Source organism: Sus scrofa, chromosome 8, assembly GCF_054392235.1.
Source record: "Sus scrofa isolate SSC_HxYL_T2T_F1_AM1 chromosome 8, Sscrofa_HxYL_maternal_Yorkshire_Landrace_v2.0, whole genome shotgun sequence".
Taxonomy (NCBI): Eukaryota; Metazoa; Chordata; class Mammalia; order Artiodactyla; family Suidae; genus Sus; species Sus scrofa.
This window is the reverse complement of record NC_139390.1, coordinates 52,731,486-52,745,577: the sequence shown is the minus strand read 5'-3', so window position 1 is coordinate 52,745,577 and position 14,092 is coordinate 52,731,486.

Sequence of the window (14,092 nt, the reverse complement as noted above, 5' to 3'; positions counted from 1 at the left end):
GAGGTTGCTGATTCCTTAGGTTTTCATAAATAATGAGATTTTCATAAATACCAAATAGTCTTTTATCCAAAAACATCAATGAACTAGTAGTGAAGTCTAGGGTGCGCTACAGATCTATTGTGATTAAAGAAGAAATAAACATGCATATGAAACACAGACCAATCCCTGGGTTTTTTGAAACTTAAGAATAAAAATCAGTGATTAGTTAGTTACAGGGTGTAATTATAATGCAGCTTATAGAAATTAATACTGAAATGATTATAGCCAGAATTTTTAAACACTTTGCATGTGTGGGCTATGTCAAGTGCAGAAGTCCCTGTGAAAATGTGTGGCTGATGTGACCACTTCACAGAAAAGGCAACTGAAGCTCAATGAATAATTTGAGCCCTACCCTAAATAGCAGGTGGAACAAGGACCAAACCCAAGGTCTGGCTGGTGCTACGAACCCATCAGTGTGCTGACCCCATGGTAGAGTTTTAGGAAATAAGTTATCTTTCTTTCCTGACAAGTTCTGTTATTAGGGCATAACAATACTGTTCACCTTTGTTCAGACTTTGGCTACAGAGGGGAGTGAGGTGGAACCGTTGAGAGAAAATGGCTGTAATATTCATAGCTCTTCTTAGGGAATTCTGCTTAAAATAGAATCTGATTATTCATACTACCATTCTTTATTGTTAACTAGATATTCTATTCCACAAAATTCCAAGAATATGTACGTGCACATCTTACAATACCTTCAAAGTTTGACAGCCAAATGAATTTATATTTTGACTGTGAAGTGTTTCTCCACCAAGAGTAAATGTGGTGGAAGGAGGCAAATTTAAGCTGGGGTCCCAGCCCTGTTCAGTGAGTTCATGGCACTATTGTGTCTTCCTCATAGTCAGGATTGCTTTTCTCAGCAATCAAGTATTCTTCTGAAATATAGTTTCTCAAGGAGACAGAGATTGTTTCAGTCTCCACCCCCGCTTTTTTTTTCATCTGCCTATTCCCTTGGTTCATCAAACAACATGTTAGATGTAACAACATGTAAGAGTTGGAGCCCATGAGAAAGAGAGCATTGCTTTCTGGGTCAAATTAATAAGATTTCTCAAATTTCTTTCATTTAGTGAGGTCTTTATTAATGTTTGCGTGTGAATGTGTATGCAACACATTGTATGGGTATGGGTTTATATATTTTTAAAACATACAATTTTGCAATTGGTTTATTTCCATTGCTATTTATTTCTTAACTTCTAATACAAATTATCACTTACATAGCTTATCACAAACTACCCTATAAAGTATTGCTATTGCTCTCCTCATGTATCAGAGAAACCTGAAGCACAGAGATGTTAAGTAACTTGTCCAGTGTTGCTCAACTAGTGAATCACTGCCAGGTTCAAATTCAGGCTGTTTGGTTTCTGATAATGAGTAGTTTTTGTTGTCTTTTGTTTTTATGGCTGCACATGCAGCATATGAAAGTTCTCTGGCCAGGGATTAAATCCAAGCCACAGGTGTGACCCAAGCCGCAGCTGTGGCAGTGCTGGATTCTTTAACCCACTGTGCTTGCCAGGGATCCAACCCACTCCTCCACAGTGACCTGAGCCACTGCAGTCAGATTTCCAGCCCAGTGTGCCACAGCAGAGACTCACTGACGATAAGTCTTTAACATACATCAAGAACTTTCCCTATAAATTCTGGCCGATTTCCTCCACCTCTGCCTCACCTGTTTGTTCACTGAGAAAAACATGCAACCTGAAATTTCAGAATCATGGTTTATTTGGCAGGCTTTTTGAGGACTTCAAGCTGGGGAGGCAGCCTCTCAGATCCTCTCTGCTCTGAAGAGGTAAGGGAGGAGCCAGGATAGATAGGAGGTTTTACAACAAGGACCATGTAGTGGTGTTATAGCAGGTATGAGCAGAGAAAGGGGAGCACAGGCCAAATGGCAGGAAATTCCACATCGTGCAGACAGTGAGGCCCATGGGCAAACAAAGACAATCGGGAACCTCCAGACTGATAGGAAGTCATACATTTTGGGGTGATAGGTATCCCAGAGGCAGACAGAAAGGCGGGAAAATGGTGTAAATCTCCAGCGACAGAATGTAAGCTGTTGCTCATTATGCCCTCATTATAATAAAGTTAGCTATGCATATAAGAAGTTCTAATCATGGACTGATGTCATGGCACTTCTGATCAAGGCTCGATTAGGCCAAAAATAACTCCTCTCTTCAGGAAGGTGAAGCTGGAATGAAAATTAAGGAGTAGGACCCCTAAATCTCTCCTTCCCATTGAATATTCTACCCATGCAATTGGATGCTCCTTATAACCAGTGCCAGAGAACCGTGGAGCAGCTGCTAACCTCTTGACCACCTCTCTTTAAGAGGTATGTTTCTCAATTCAGTGAACCCTCCCTTACTTTCTCACATTCAGTCTCATTTCTGAATTCCTTTGGTAAGGAAGAACTTCTCTGCAGGAACAGTGGGCACATCACAAGATTACTGTTAATTAAAGAAAACCAGACATCTCAAGTTAATAAAATTTAGCACTTTTCTATGTACAAGAAGATGCAATAGTCTGTGCTAACTGAAATTATTCCTTTGATATGCACTTCAGCCATCCAGGGCCAGCATCTTGTGCTTTCCCATCCTGAGACCCCTCAGGTGCATAGTTGGGGGTGGCTGATGTCTTATGGTTTGTTTGATGGTGGCAGCGTGTCACCATCCTGAGTTCCCTCAGTGCTCACCTGTAAGGTGAAGGCTTGATGGCTTCGATATCTTTTGGTTATTGATATTGCAGGTAACATTTTTTTCATTCACATAATCTTTCCATTATTGGATCATTCTTTTTTTTTTTTTTTTTCTGCTCCCGCGGCATATGGAGGTTCCCAAGCTAGGGGTCGAATACGGAGCTGTAGCCACCGGCCTACGCCAGAGCCACAGCAATGCGGGATCCGAGCCGCATCTGCAACCTACACCACAGCTCACGGCAACGCCGGATCATTAACCAACTGAGCAAGGGCAGGGACCGAACCCGCAACCTCATGGTTCCTAGTCGGATTCGTTAACCACTGCACCACGACAGGAACTCCCATATTGGATCATTCTTGACCTTTATCTACCCCAATCTTTTTTTTTTTTTCTCCTGTCTTTTCTCTTTTTAGGGCCGCACCTGCAGCATATGGAGGGTCCCAGGCTAGGGGTCTAATTGGAACTGTAGCCTCCAGCCTACACCACAGCCACAGCAATGCCAGATCCCAGCTGTGTCTTCGACATACACCACAGCTCATGGCAATGCTGGATCCCGAACCCACTGAGCGAGGCCAGGGATTGAACTCACCACCTCTTGGTTCCTAGTCAGATTCATTTCCGCTGCGCCACAATGAGAACTCCTATCTACCCCAGTCTTAATCATAGAAAGATAAAAAATAGATCTTTTCATCCTCTGAGATCTAACACAAATTCCTAATTTTGGTGATTCAGGCCCAGTTGCAGAGATGAGACACAGATCTGTCTCAACCAAGTGTTATCAGTGCAAATCTGCTCTTCTTTCTCCAGGTGTCCTCCTCTGCCCTCCTGGTTTATACAACCCCTAGTCTTTCTAGTCTCCCAGCTAATGCTTAAGTCATCTCCTGGGGTTATTTTCCCAATAAATCGGTGGGGCTGAAACCTGACTAATTTCTGCCAACCTTCCTCTTTGGAGCCTAGAGCATCACCACACATGGTCTCATGCTCCAACCCAGAGGCTGGCGAACCACTGTCTGAATAGAGTCTTAGGACAAGGACTGCTACCTACCAGACTCCTAATTCTTATTTTTATTTTTTTTGTCTTTTTAGGGCTGCTCCAGATGCATATGGAGGTTCCCAAGCTAGGGGTTGAATCAGAGATACAGCTGCCAGCCTACGCCACAGCCATAGCAACACCAGATTGAGCCGAGTCAGCTCACAGCAACTCTGGATCCTTAACCCACCGAGTGAGGCCAGGGATCGAACCTATGTTCTCATGGGTACTAGTCAGATTCGTTTCCACTGAGATACAACAGAAATTCCAGACTCCTAATTCTTGAATGCTGCCTGGGAGACGACCCAGAGGACCATCAATTAAAAGGGTGAATGGTATTTCATTAAACCAAAAACATACTGAAGCAAAGTTTACCGATGGCATTACACAACTGTTTTATTGAGATATAATTGGCATGCCATAAAATTCACTTTGTTTCTTTTTTGGCTACACCCACTGCATATGGAAGTCCCTGGGCTAGGGATCAAATCTGAGCTGCAGCTGAAACCTATGCCACAACTGTGGCAACACTGGATCCTTAACACATGTGCCAGATCCAGGATCAAACCTAGGCCAACACAGTAACCCGAGCCACTTCATGGACAACACCAGATCCTTAACCCACTGCACCACAGCAGGAATTTCAAATTCACTTTTTTTTTTTAATGATTTTTTTTAATTACTCAAATGAATTTAACACATCTGTAGTTGTATAATGATCATAACAATCCAATTTCAGAGGATTTCCATCCCATAACCCAAGTACATCCCCCCCCAGCCCCCAAACTGTCTCCTCTGGAAACCATAAGCTTTTCAATGTCTATGAGTCAGCATCTGTTCTACAAAGAAGTTCAGTCTGTCCTTTTTTCAGATTCCACATGTCAGTGAAAGCATTTGATGTTGCTGTCTCATTGTATGGCTGACTTCACTTGGCATGATAGTTTCTAGGTCCATCCATATTGCTAAAAATGCCAGTATTTTAATGGCTTTTAATGGCTGAGTAATATTCCATTGTGTATATGTACCATATCTTCTTGATCTACTCCTCTGTCTATGGACATCTTGGTTGTTCCCATGTCTTGGCTATTGTGAATAGTGCTGCAATAAACATTGGAGTACATGTGTCTTTGCGAGTCGTGGTTTTTTTCTGGATAGATGCCCAGGAGTGGGATTGCTGGATCTAATGGGAGTTGTATGTTTAATTTTCTGAGGAATCTCCATACTGCTTTCCACAGGGGTTGCACCAATTTACAATCCCACCAACAGTGTACTAGGTTTCCTTTTTCTCCACACCCTCTCCAGCACTTATTGTTTGTAGACTTTTTGATAATGGCCAATCTGGCTGGTGTGAGGTGGTACCTCATCGTGGTTTTGATTTGCATTTCTCTAATAATGAGTGATGTTGAACATCTTTTCATGTGTTTTGTGGGCAACTGTATGGCCTCTTTGGAGAACTGTCTGTTTAGATCTTCTGCCCATTTTTGGATGGGGATGTTTGTTTTTTTGGTATGGAGCTGCAGAAGGTGTTTATAAATTTTGGAGATGAATCCCTTGTCAGTCAATTCACTTGCAAAGATTTTCTCCCATTCTGTGGGTTGTCTTTTTGTGTTGTTTAGGGTTTCCTTTGCTGTGCAGAAACTTTGAAGTTTGATTAGGTCCCATGTGTTTATTTTTGTTTTTATTGTCAATACTCTGAGAGGTGGATCTGAGAAGATGTTGCTGTCGTTTATGTCAGAGAGTGTTTGGCCTATGTTTTCCTCTAAGAGTTTGCTAGTGTCTGGTCCTATATCTAGGTCTTTAATCCATTTGGAGTTTATTTTTTTGTATGGTGTTAGGGAGTGTTCTAATGTCATTCTTTTCCATGTGTCTGTCCAGTTTTCCCAGCACCACTTATTGAACAAGCTGTCCTTTCTCCATTGTATATTCTTGCCTCCTTTGTCATAGATGAGTTGGCTATAGATGTGTGGGTTTAATTATGGGCTTTCTTCAAATTTACTTTTTAAGCTTTTTGGATATTAATGGAGTTGTGCAATCAACATCCATATGATTCCAGAGGTTTTTCATCATCCTAAAATGAAACCCCAACTTCTGGTTCCCAGGCAGGAAAGTAAGGAGCTTGGAAGTTGTCACATTGTCCTAACAGGTAAACAACTGAGCACACTGAAAACCTGCAGCTTTCCTTAGATCCATCAGAGACGTGAGGTCACTTGGCCCCAAGTTGGGGAGACAAGCAGATACAGAGAATCACAACTAACTGGAGCAGAAACTTCCGCTAGAACTGGTGCTGGAGCAGAAAAACTTGAACTGTACTTGGTGAATTGGTGGAGGCTTAGAGTGGATGAGTGAGAGTTAAAACTTCAAGGGAACCCATGTGGGAGAGGAATACTTTCTTTGTTTACCTCTAGGAACTTGACTACATTTTCACAGTGAATACTGAGAAAAACTAGTGCCTCCAGTAGGAGGAGGGGAAAGAGAACTTTTTAAAAATATGCCAGAGCAACCTGTGCTTCATAACAAGATCTGCCCTTAAGGGGATTGTTTTATCAGAGCCTAACTTGCCTTTTTTTTTTTTTTTTTCTTTCTTTCTTTCTTTTTATAGCTACATCTGTGGTATATGGAAGCCCCCAGGCTTGGGTTCGAATTGGAGCTGCAGCTGAGGCCTATGCCATAGCCATGACAACACCAAATTTGTGCTGCATCTTTGACCTATGCTGCAGCTTGTGGCAATGCCAGATCCTCAACCCACCGAGCATGGCCAGGGATTGAACCCACATTCTCACAGACACTATGTTGTGTTCTTAACCCGCTGACCCTCAGCAGGAACTCCCTGGGTTTTTTTTTTTTTTCTTTTTAATCAGAATTTAATTGATCTGGGAGAAAGGAAACACCAACTCCAGCCAAATGTAACCACTCTATCCCTCCCGGAGGCGGGGGGACAGAGGTGGTAGGGTGGCGGGGTTGGGGGGAACAAACTGAGAAGCCCTTGTGAATTCCTGGTTCAAAGGGTCACTCCAAGATTGAGATCTACTCCTAGGATGGTTGAATGTAACATCTACCTCATCTTTCACCACTAGAGGCCTATTTATCACAGTTCCTTTACCCAACAAGTTCAGTTATTTCAAAAAATTTCAAAACATGTCTGCTCTGAGACCAAGATGGAAATAAGCTAGAAGTCAATAACAATAAGACAGCTGGAAAATCCACAAATACTTGGAGATTAAGCAAAACAATTCCAAGGAACACATAAGTTGAAGAACCCTCTGAAAAAAGAAAAAATTTAAAATAAATGACAATGAAAATACAACTTCTCAAAATTTGTGGCATGCAGTGAAAACCATGTTTACAGGGAAATTTATAACATTAATGTATATATTTAAAAAATAAGAAGTTCCCATTGTGGCTCAGAAGTAATGAAACCGACTAGTATCCATGAGGGTGCAGGTTCAATCCCTGGCCCTGCTCAGTCAGTTAAGGACTCAGCATAGCCGTGAGATGTGATGTAGTTTACAGATATGGCTCAGGTCTGGCATTGGTGTGGCTATGGAGTAGGTTGGCAGCTGCAGCTACAGTTAGACCCCTAGCCTGGGAACTTCCATATGCTAAGGGTATGGCCCTTAAAAGAGAGAGAGAGAGAGAGAAATAGGAAATATCTAAAATTAATAACTTCAACTTCCACCTTAGGAACTAGAAAAAGAAGAGCAAATAAAATCCAAAATAAGCAGAACAAAAAATATAGAACAGAAATCAATGAAATTGAAAATAGGAAATCAGTAGGGAAAATAAATAAAAGCAAAAGCTCATTCTTTAAAAAGATGAGTAAGGTCCATGAGGAAACAGCTAACTAAGAAATAGAGAGGACACAAATTATTGTTAGAAATGAAAGAGGATCAATAATTAAAGATCTCATGGACTTTAAAAGAATAATAAAAGGATACGATAAACAGCTGTCCCCATAGATTTGATAACTTTAGATGAAATGGAAGAATTCCTTTAAAGACGCAATTAGCCAAAACTAACATAAGAAAAAAATAGACTGAATATGCCTATATCTACTAAGAAATTGAATCAATTGTTAATAAAATTCCAAAACAGAAAACACCATTCCCAGATGGATTCACTGGTAAATTATATTGAATATTTAAGTTAGAAATTACATTAAATCTATGCAGTCTTTCAGGAAATAGAAGCAGAGGGAATGCTTCCCTAATTAATTCTATGAAACTAGCATACTTTAATATCAAAATGAGACTAAATCATTACAAGAAAACTATATATCCATGTCCCTTATGGACACAGATGAAAATATCCTCAAAAATATTAGCAAATTGAACAAAAGTATAAAAAGAATATTGCACCAGGATCAGTTGGGCTTCATCCTAGGTATGCAAGGCTAATTCAACATTCAAAAATCAATTAACACAATTCATAACACCAAGAAGCTAAAAACGACAAATATCACATCAATAGATGTAGAAAAAAGCATTTGATAAAATCTAACAGGAGTTCCCGTCGTGGCGTAGTGGTTAACGAATCCAACTAGGAACCATGAGGTTGCGGGTTTGGTCCCTGGCCTTGCTCACTGGGTTAAGGATCGGGTGTTGCCATGAGCTGTGGTGTAGGTTGCAGACGCGGCTCAGATCCAGAGTTGCTGTGACTCTGGCTTAGGCTACAGCTCGATTGGACTCTTAGCCTGGGAAACTCCATATGCCACGGGAGCGGCCCAAGAAATGGCAAAAGACATTAAAAAAAAAAAAATAGCATTATTAATTCATGATTAAAACTCTCCACAAATTAGGCATAAAGGTGATTTCCTCAATTTAATAAAGAATATCTACATAAAACATACAGCTAAACTTATACTTTATGATAAGAAACTTGAAGCTTTCTCACTTAGGTCTCACTGAGGTAAGTATGGTTCCCATCACCTTTTTTTTTTTTTCAGGCCATGCCAAGCCACTGCAATGGCAACACTAGATCCTTAACCCACTGCACCCCAAGAGAATGCCTCATTACTCTTTTTAAGATAGTATTTGAGGTCCTAGCTAAAGTGATAAGATAAGGTATACTGATTGGGAATAAGAAAACAGTCTGTTTGCAGATGACATTACAATTTATGTAGAAATATAGATCAAAAAAAAAAAAAACCCTTAAATCTGAAAACCAGTTATGGCAAGGTTGCAGGATGGAAGGTAAATATACAAAAGTCAACTGCTTTTCTACATACCAGCAACAAATAAGTCGAATTTGAAGTAAAAAACCCCATACCCATTAGAAGCCACTTCTTACGCTTTTATCTTCCCTCCCCTTGACAATCACCTGTCCAGTTTCTATCTCTATGAATTTGCCAATTCTGGGCATTTCATTAAGTGGATCATCTAATATGTGATCTTTTGTGACTTGCCTCTTTTAGCAAAATGTTTTCATGGTTCACCCATGTTGCAACATGTATCAATAGTTCATTTCTTTTTTCTTGCAAAAAATATTCCAATATACGGATCAATCATGTTTTGTATATCCATTCATATGTCGATGGATATTTGGGTTGTCTCCACTTTTTTGGTTATTATGAATAATGCTCCTATGAGCATTCACATATAAGTTTTTGTGTGGACATACCTTTCCAATTCTTTTGGATATACATCTGAAGGTGAAATGGTTGGATTATCTGTTAACTCTTTATTTATCTTTTTGAGGAAAAGCAGTTGCACATTTTACATTCTTACCAGCAACATATAAGCTTTCCACTTTCTCTACTCCTGCCTGTTTTGATTAAGCTCAGACTGGGGTTTGTAAAATGGTATCTCATTGTGGTTTGCTTTGTATTTTCCTAATGAATAACATTGCTGAGCATCATTATCTGTGCTTAATGGGCATTCATATATCTTCCTTGAAGAGATGCCTATTCAAGTCCTTAGCCCAGTTTTAAAGCCCAGTTATTTCTCTTCTTATTTTTGAGTTGTAACTATTCTCTATATATTCTGGATACTAATCCTTTATCAGGTACATGCATTGCAAATATTTGCTCTCATTCTGTGAGTTGCCTTTCTTAATTTAATTTTAAAATATAAGTTCCTAGAAGGAAAACTGATATAAGAGGCACTTGAGTTATCATCAAAATTGTATTTTATTTTCACAATAACTTATCAAAGGGAGAAAAAAGTACAGAAGACCAGAAGAGAGATGCAATTTGAGCAACTACTATGTTCCAGAAATTTGATGTATGTTATCTCATTGGAGCTTCATAAAATATCTTCAAAGCAGCCCCTTTTATCTTCAATTCACAAATAAGAAAACTGAGGCTCAAACAGATTAAATAGCATTCAAATTCACTTGCATTCGTAAAGGCTGAATCAGAGATTTAATTTCATGCTTGACTCAGGCTTGTGCCAGTTCTCTTCTATCTGATTACCTCCCTCATTTTCTACACATTTCTAAACCTGATCAGAACAAAATTATTCAGATGATTCTTGTTTGCCCTTAATGAGAAAACTCTGTGCAATGCTTCAACACTTTCCAGTGAAAGCTTTGGCATAAATGCTTACCTGTGCTCACTGGATATGCACTAACTATCCCCTAGAAACAATGTCACAGATCTGCTATGGTTCACTGAAGCCAAGATTTGCACTTGCATCTTATGCTCTGAAGTGAAACAGAGAGATTTGTTGATTAAAACTGTCTTGGGAATATTGCATGAAAATGTGTATCTGACTCAAAGTCTTTTGCCGGATGCTTTCTTTGTATTTTATCTTGTGATACTGCAGGTGAGTAAGCTGATGCCCCTAAAAGGTGATCAGATTCAAGCCTAGATTCATGTGATTGCAACATTGATGGCTTTTCCTTCTATACATTCATACCAGTGAATAATTGAATGACACCATAGAGTTTACTCATTTTGCTTATGTTCTGTGTAACACACACTACTGGTTGAAAAGTGAGTAAAGGCTGAACGACAAGAAAAAATTAGTGTGAAGTACTTGTTTTTGCTTTTATTTTTAAACTTAAATTTACAGGTTGTTGTGCTTCCCGCTCCTTTATGGAAGTAGATGTGTATTCATCTTGAGCCATAGTATATTACTTTTTAAAAAAAAAATTAATGAAATGAGTAAGCATCCATATACACATTTGCTCCAGTTCCATCAGTTTTGTTTTGTTGCTTACCTCTTTTGGAAAACTGTTTTGGAGACTGCTCTACTTATCCTATACATGCATTTCCCCAGATAATATCAAATAGACTTTAATAATAATATCAGATATGGAGCACTTATCAGTTGGGTGCTTATCATAATTTATCTCTAGTTCCCACTTCAGGTTTGTATTATTGTCCCCATTAAGGCCCACAGAGGTTCTATGACTTAACCAAGCCTATGAGGTAGCGAGTGGTCAATTCTGATCCAGATATGTCCAGCTCCAAAGCCCACGAACTCTGTTGTAAAACACAACACACTGCCGTTATGCGTATTGAGTTTATCCAAAGGCCTAATAGAGGCAGGGGACACCACAGAAATATGGCCCAGGCAGACATTCCAGATCACCTTCTGCTGTTGCCATTACCCACCACAACAAGCATCACCTATTATGGGCTGAGTGTTTTGATAATTAGGCCCCCAAATTATATCGAAATCTTTTAGGGTATTGAATTATTCTATTAGCACCAAAGCAATTTAGATTTTATAGACACATGGGATGTGCATAAAATGTAATCTCTGCTTTCAAGGAGTGATTTTAACTGAAAGAAAAGATAGGCAATGCTTGTTCTACACCAATCTTTCATGGCCTGGGCGTGCTCATTTGTAAGGTGATCTATCTTTCCCCTCAAAGGCTTGAAATCTGAAAAGGATTCAATTAGAAAGAAGTAATGCAGAATGTCGACAAACAACAATAACAATAGCCAATAAAACAATCTCATTCTGATGCAGGAAAGGGGTTTCGGACAAAGAAATCCTTTGTCATCAAGTGACTAGTAATAAAAGTTATTTCATAGAGGCTTGTTAGTGCCTCACAACAAGCTATAAATTAGATAATGTTATCACTTTACAGATGAAAAAGCTGAACTCCCATTGATTATGAAGTTTCCCCCAACGTCAGTTAGTAATTGGCACAAAGTGAATTTAATCCCACATCTGGGTAACTCCAGAGATATCTACCTAAACACTGGATTACTGTGCTTCCCACTCATAGCCAAATGGAAGTTTTAAAAATTACATACCTGGCTTTCAGCCTGAGCACCTCTATGCAGCAGATCTCCCCCCCACCCCCCACAGTCTCAAGTTACCACAGTGAGCCTATACTGAATGCTAAATAAGAACACAAGACAATTTTGAAAAAAAGTGCAATTTTTGTCAAGGAAATATTATTTACCCATTTAAGTAGTTCTTTTGGGAAAATTGTACCTTAATATGATTATGTAATGTTTTAAAATTTTAAAAAAGTCCCACCTCAAATAAAAGTAGAATTTATAATTAGATAGCCATGATTAATACTCCAAATATCTCAGCATTACTAGCGTATATTAGAAAAAATTCATCCAAATAAGAAAAACAAGGGGAAAATAAACTAAAATGCTTGTAATTGTATATAAGTGTTCAGTTAAGAGATTTATTCAAACATTTTCCTTTTGAGAAAATTACAGACTTGGCACTTTGAAAATATTTCCATTGCTCCTGGTTTCCAAGTCACCTTAACACTTCTGTAGTTAAGGACACAATATTCTCAATGCTTCCTATAGTTTGGACACAATATTCCCTTTGCAGCCAGCTTTGTCTGAACAATTTAACACAGTAGTCTTGGCTGGAGAGTGGGTGAGGAAGAAACAGCAGACTCTGAAATTAAGAATTTAAATTCAGTCTTTGTTTAGCAGAATATGCTCATCTCATTATCGGTTTATCTGAGAAGCAGAAGAATGGATCTCAGCAAAAGGTAGTAGCAGCTCAGTCCCATTCAACTAACATTTAATGAGTAGCCCAGATGGTGCCAAGTTCTGTGGAAGATGCTGACAGTGAGAAAAGACTGTCCTGACTCTTGCCAGGCATTCAGTTCCATGGGAGCCATCTATAGAAATGCGTATTTTTAACATGGAGCAGACAGTTAGCATAACCCCAGATGTATAGTCACAGTTTTCTGGGAGGTACCGAACTCAGAACAGAAGGAAGCTTCTTTATTATTATTATTATTATAGTTGATTTACAATGTTCTGTCAATTTCTGCTGTACAGCAAAGTAAACCACTTATACATATACATACATTCTTTTTATTCACATTATCCTCCATCATGTTCCATTACAAGTGATCAGATAGAGTTCTTGAGTTATACAGCAGAACCCCATTGCTTATCCATGCCAAGTGCAATAGTTTGCATTTACTAATCCCAAACTCCCAGTCCCTCTCAGTCCCTTCCCCTCCCTCTTGGCAACCACAAGTCTGTTCTCCATGTCCATGAGTTTGTTTCTTTTCTGTAGATAGGTCCATTTGTGCCATATTTTAGATTCTACATACAAGTGATATCAAATGGTATTTTTCTCCTTCTGACTTACTTCACTTAGTATGAGAGTCTCTAGTTCCATCCATGTTGCTGCAAATGGAAAGAAGCTTCTTGAAGACACCTGAAGCAAACCTTAAAAGTGAGGAAGAGCATTAGCAGCATGAGTCCAGCTACCATTTGACCAGAAGAATTAGAGAAGCTTCACCTGGCCAGGTCAGAGAGCATGCAACAGCATTATTAGAACTTTTTCCTTTTTTTTCCCCTTTGCTTATGTTAGGCATAATTTATGCATTCAAAACAAAACTTGTGTTTAAACATTTAATAAGAACAAGACATATTTTAGCAGAGAAAGGAGCTAACATTTATCAAAGACAAGTGTAAATGAAGGGACAGCTGATGTTCACAGTACTAAAAAAAAATGAACACATCCATGAATCCTGCTTCTTTTGAACATGTTAGTTCCAAGTCCAGTCACTTAGGGGATGTTTCTTTATCAGATACAGTTGGTGTCATGTGAACAGTTCTAGGATAGTGATGGGGACTCAAGAGGGTTGACTAAAAACATATTTAGGTTGATGGAGGAAGATGTGGGTGTTATTGCGGGTATCTGTGGTGTAAGTTTGAAAGTCAAAGGTGGAAGTTACAGGTTACACCTAAGTGTATGTTCATTTGTGTTAAGCAGAATGTTTGTTTTCATTCTATTGGTCAGTTTTGGCAACAGAAGCCATTTTCCTAGTCAGGGTGAGGAGGTTCTCTTAGAGGTCTCTAACTATATTGGCTCGTTTGATGGAGCGTTCCATTACAATTTGCAGTCTGAGTCCCTTTGGCTGCCAAATAATAGCCCAAGAAACTACGGGC